The 5,703-nt window shown below is 33.1% G+C and overlaps 1 pseudogene; it reads right to left on the bottom strand.

Moving 5' to 3' along the window:
* Window positions 1-5,130: 5,130 nt before the first annotated feature.
* The window catches only part of LOC107590108 (olfactory receptor 146-like), a 21,975-nt pseudogene continuing 21,402 nt past the window's right edge, over window positions 5,131-5,703 (bottom strand).

Consider the following 5,703-nt stretch of genomic DNA (forward strand, 5'->3'; position numbering starts at 1 on the left):
ATTATTTTTTAATTAACTTTTTTTCCCCAAAACCATTGTTAGATGCAGTGTTTCCTGTAGTTATGCAAAGATTTGGTTTCAAAAACAGTATCAATAAACTATTTCTTATGATTTAAAAACTGCATTGAACTTCAGATCAATCTCAAAGTAAAAGGGAGGTACTAAAGTCTGATTTTGTGGTGGATGTGTTCAAATATGATCATCTTAATTCAAGTGATGAAGGATTTTGGAAGTCTGACAGTGTTGAGCACTACTGTAAGGTTAACCCTGCATGGTGTAAATGATTAACAGTTGCAAATAAACATTCATTAGAAATTTAGAAAAGTACTCAAAGAGTAATCAAAAGTAATCAGTTACATTACTTTAAGTAATTGAAAAAGTTACACTACTATTACATTTTAAATAGGGTAACTTGTAATCTGTAACCTATTACATTTCCAAAGTAACCTTCCCAACACTGATTAAACATCTGAAAATGTACCTACAAGCCACTTTTGTGTTCTGTGCTACCTCTGTAGTACAAAATAATTTATTAATACTAATTTCATATGATTCGTAACTTATTTGTCTTATTCTACTTCTTATTATATTGTTTTAAATAGAAATTTTTAAAAGCTTATAAACATACATTTTTGAATTTAACAGATGAAAATTGATACATAGATGATGCCATTACAAATTTAAAAAGAAAATACTCCTGTAAGTCACTTTAAAGGCACAATATGTAAGATTTTTTTAATTAAAATATCCAAAAACCACAAGAACAATGTTATATATTTTGCTGACTTGTGTACTTACATTATCCCAAATGTTTCAAAGAATGTTTAAATCCAGAGAAATAAGCAATTTTAACTAATGATATGGACCATGTCCATAGTGCCATTGTGTCACCTGCCAATGACGTCACAACCCCTCGATTTCCGGTTTTGTAGAAAACATGGAAACGCCAAAGACGCTTTAATATGCTATGCATTTTATTAGACAGGTGACGACCGCACAGAGTAGCATTATAACAGAATGTTCAAATGCGTCTAGTATGATAAAACAATGCTGCTTACTTCCGCTGCTTTCCGGAAAGAGCGGTCAAAATAAAAGCTCAGCTGCTTTCGAGCCATGTGTCGCACTCGTTCAGCGGACTCGTTTCAGCCTCACCCTGCTTCATACTATGACATTAATACATTTTTAATACATTAGCTCATCCATGAACATGATTTCTGCCTGAGTCCCATCGGATTGCTTCGGCTGTGGGGATGAAGACGACAACTCCCATGATTCCACAACCAGTCACGGTGTCATCTAACTACGCCTTTGTTTCTTTTGAATACGCGCCCTCTAGTGGCAAAAAATTACATGTTGTGCCTTTAAAGGAGTCAAATGTCACCTCGTAATAGGAAGGCACATTTTTTATCAGAATTTTTGATTATTGATCAGAAGATGCTCTTAAATTTTTAAATTAGGAGGACAAGCGCTCCTAATTACAAGAAGAAAAAACTGCTCTTAAACTGGGTGTGTGACAGGTATGGATGAGGAATGGGGATTGGTCGAAGATTTTTTTTTTTGCTTTAACCCCTGCAATATAATAAGTAGAATAAGACAAATAAGTTACCAATCATATGAAATTAGTATTAATAAATTAATTTGTACTACAGAGGTGGCACAGAAGAACACAAAAGTGGCTTGTAGGTACATTTCAGACATTTAATGAGGCTCAGAGGTGGCATGAGTGCAATTAAATTTATGTGTATACAGAAATATTAAATGATTTAATAAAGTAATTGAAAAAGTTACACTACTATTACTTTTTAAATAGGGTAACTTGTAATCTGTAACCTATTACATTTCCAAAGTAACCTTCCCAACACTGCATATAGCCACATATTTGTCAAAGGCCATTATCATCAGCACATAGTGACTTGCTGCTGCAAATACATGTACAAAATGCTTGAACAACACAGTCCACATATGTCATGTAGCGCTCTGAAGTTTCCCTTAAAATGTCCTGTAGTAAGCGTGGCATAATGACAGTGGTCCCTAGTATATCGTTCAGTGGCAAATTACAGAACAGAAAATGCATAGGGGGATGTAGGTTCTTCTCTATTGCAATCAGAACTATTAGTCCAATGTTACATCCCATTGCAAAGACATAAAACAAGAAAAGCAAGATAAAAACAAAATAGGAAGCCTGAGGTGTAACTTTCAGTCCCTCCACAAAGAGAATGTTGTTTGCGAATGTCAGGTTGTCCATTAATTACTCTACACAAAACCTGTGAACAATAAAACACAGACTTGTCATTAAATATCTCAAGTGTCATCTTAATTGTCTACATCTTAAATGTCTGCATTACACTATGAGAAATATGCATGGACTATGTTGATATATATTTGTGTTTTACCTATTATTCAGTGTTTCTTTTGCATATAACATATGATGGTATTTTCATGTGTTTTATTTGCATGTAAATCTACATACTGTATGCTGCTTATTTACAAAACAACATACTGTACATTGTTTTCTCTTCCAATAATTTTTAGAGTCAACATAAATTGACACTTTTCAAAGCACATAGTCATTTAAACTTTTAGCACTACATAATAATTAAAAAAATGAATTAATAATTTGTTTGATATTCCAGAATCTGGAGTCATTTGTTTGCTTTTCCTGGTGTTTGCTTTTCTAACAATACAAAGCATAATTGTACCCGAAGTAGGGGTCGACCGATTATCGGTGCCAATATTAAGCATTTTTATGATTATCGGTATCGGTCATTTTCAAAACCGATTCGCCGATAAAATAACTTAATTTTGAACCTCTGTGCCACCTCTGTAGTACAAATTAATTTATTAATACTAATTTCATAATAATTAAAAAAATGAATTAATAATTTGTTTGATATTCCAGAACCTGGAGTCATTTGTTTGCTTTTCCTGGTGTTTGCTTTTCTAACAATACAAAGCATAATTGTACCCGAAGTAGGGGTCGACCGATTATCGGCGCCAATATTAAGCATTTTTATGATTATCGGTATCAGTCATTTTCAAAACCGATTCGCCGATAAAATAACTTAATTTTGAACCTCTGTGCCACCTCTGTAGTACAAATTAATTTTTCATTAATACTAATTTCATGATTGGTAACTTATTTGTCTTATTCTACTTCTTATTATATTGTTTTAAATTGACATTTTAAAAAGCTTATTAGCATAAATATTTGAATTTGACAGATGAAAATGATGCCATTGCAAAGGTAAAAAGAAAATGCCCCTGTAAATCACTTCGCCTCATATTAGGAAGGCAAATTTTTGATCAGAATTTTTGATTATTGATCAGAAGGTGCTCCTCAATTTTGCGCTCTTGATTATAAGAAGAAAAACACTGCTCTTAAACTGGGTGTGTGACAGGTGTGGCTGAGGAATGGGGTTTGGCCGAGGAAAAATTTTCAGTCAAAAGATAAATTTTTTGCTTTAACCCCTGACTACTACAAAAACTTTTGTTTAAAAGAATAATCACACAATACGCTATTTCTTCCATGTTTTAATTTGAATGGTAAACCCTTTGTTTGCCAAAAAATAAAGAGTTTAACTCTTTAAAATAAAGACTACACTATACTCAACCAACACCAGGGAAGGCAGTTTTTGTCAGAGCCCTTGTTATTCTTAATTTTGACATTAATTTAAATTTTTACACCAGACATATATATCGGTTCAAAATATCGGTTATCGGGCTACTTGATCTGTAATAATCGGTATTGGCATCGGCCTTGAAAAACACATATCGGTTCACCCCTAACCCGAAGTATTTGAATATTACTTCAGATCAAGTTGTCCGGTAAAGAGTTAAAGTGAAATCTATGAATCTTAAGTTTTACTGTAAGTGCATAAACAACTTGCTCTTCTCTGAAGAAATATTTGCTTGTTCTTGCCTTTTAATAACTGATTCAAATATGTTCTCTGTGCTGTCATTACCCAAGAGGGGAAACTAATTATTTTTGCTTGATGGCATGACCATAGCTAGAGATATTCTAATAGTGGTTGGCTCTTTGCTCTTGTTACCTAGGTGTGTGTGTTGTTGTTGTTGTCAGTATGCGTCATCAGCCCATGTCCTTGCCCCTAGTCAGACACCGCTATACGTCACGTAACAGCAACAAAAACATGAACAAACACTGAATGATCATCTTTTTATTAACTAACATTAACACAGATTAATAAATGTATTGTTCCATGTTCGTCTGTGCGCAAGGTTTATGCACATTGTCTGAAGTCTTCTTCTCTGTTTTTAGTTTATCTATGTGGCACAATTACAGTGCCACATACTGGTCTAGCATGTATACTACATCGTTTCGTGGTTTCGTGTGGACGCAGATATTTCTTGAGACGAGGGGGGAAAAAAAGATCGGATAGGTAAAGCTCTGGCTTCGTGTGGACGTAGCCCTAGTTGTATGGGATTTGCATGTTAGAGGATAGTCTGTAACATTAGGGGATATAAATAATTCCAAGTGCTTATGGGTCTAGAGAGCATCGTTTTCCTGCATCTATCCACCTTCATAGTTTGGTTGGTCATAGGTGGTTATGGCCTTGGTGAAAACTAAACCCTGACAATGATAATCAGAATACATAGAACCTTCTCTTGTTTTTTTTTTTAATAAAACATAAAAGTTCTTATACAGTACATAGTTTGAAATTAAATGGCTAAATATATGTGCATGTGTAAAACAAAAGTTCTGTTTTACAATCTATTCATAAGTGACAAAGTTAAATTAATTGGAGAACATTTTTTAAACAAAGTACATCAATTGTTATGAACTGGTAGCACTTTATTTTATCGTTTTGTTCCACGTGTACATAAGTATGTATTTATTATGGTACAATAACTGGGTAGTAACTAAATACTAATCCTGAACCTAGGGTAAATCTAACGTTACCCATGTAGTTACTTTATATTACCCAGTACATTCTTAAGTGCACATACTGTAAAATAAGGTGCAAATTGTAAATTATTATTCACTTAAACCAGGTTTCATAAATAAATAAATAAGATAGATCTCTGCTAAGTCATTGTTTTCAAAATATTACTCAGCAATATATTTATTAAAGTTTTTTTATTTTTTTTTATTTCAAACATTGGAATAAAAATTCAGTTGACATTACAGCAAAGTTTAAAAGTCTTTTGTCTTATCTCTTTGGTTTTTTAAACCATATACTAAAAGATTTAGTCCTGGTGGTACAATATGGAACATTACACTAGCCAGCTTCCTATTTTCAGAGTATTCAAGAGAACTATGGAAAAGAAAACATGATGGCACAAGAAACAAACATAATTATATAAACAGCTATGTGTTTGCCACATGTTTTTATGGCTTTACTGTTTAGTGCTTTGTTTTTGCTGGTTATGCATACTGCAGCAATTTTTCCATAAGTAATGAATACAGACCCAAGTGAGAAAATAAGAATAACCACAGTAGAAATTATTCCATACACATTATTAATAGCCACACTGTCCTCACAGGACAGTTTAAACAGTGAGTCAAGTCAAGTCAAGTCTGTCTTATCCGAATTTAATAGGAGAAAATTATTGGTCATCCAATCTTTTACAATTTTTAACACACTCTGTTAGCTTAGATAATTAGAGATATATAGTTGAGTATCATCGGCATAACAGTGGAAACTAATCCCGTATTTTCTAATAATATTACCAAGGGGCAACATG

This window comes from Sinocyclocheilus grahami, unplaced genomic scaffold, assembly GCF_001515645.1.
Source record: "Sinocyclocheilus grahami isolate Dianchi unplaced genomic scaffold, SAMN03320097.WGS_v1.1 scaffold124.1, whole genome shotgun sequence".
Lineage (NCBI taxonomy): Eukaryota > Metazoa > Chordata > Actinopteri > Cypriniformes > Cyprinidae > Sinocyclocheilus > Sinocyclocheilus grahami.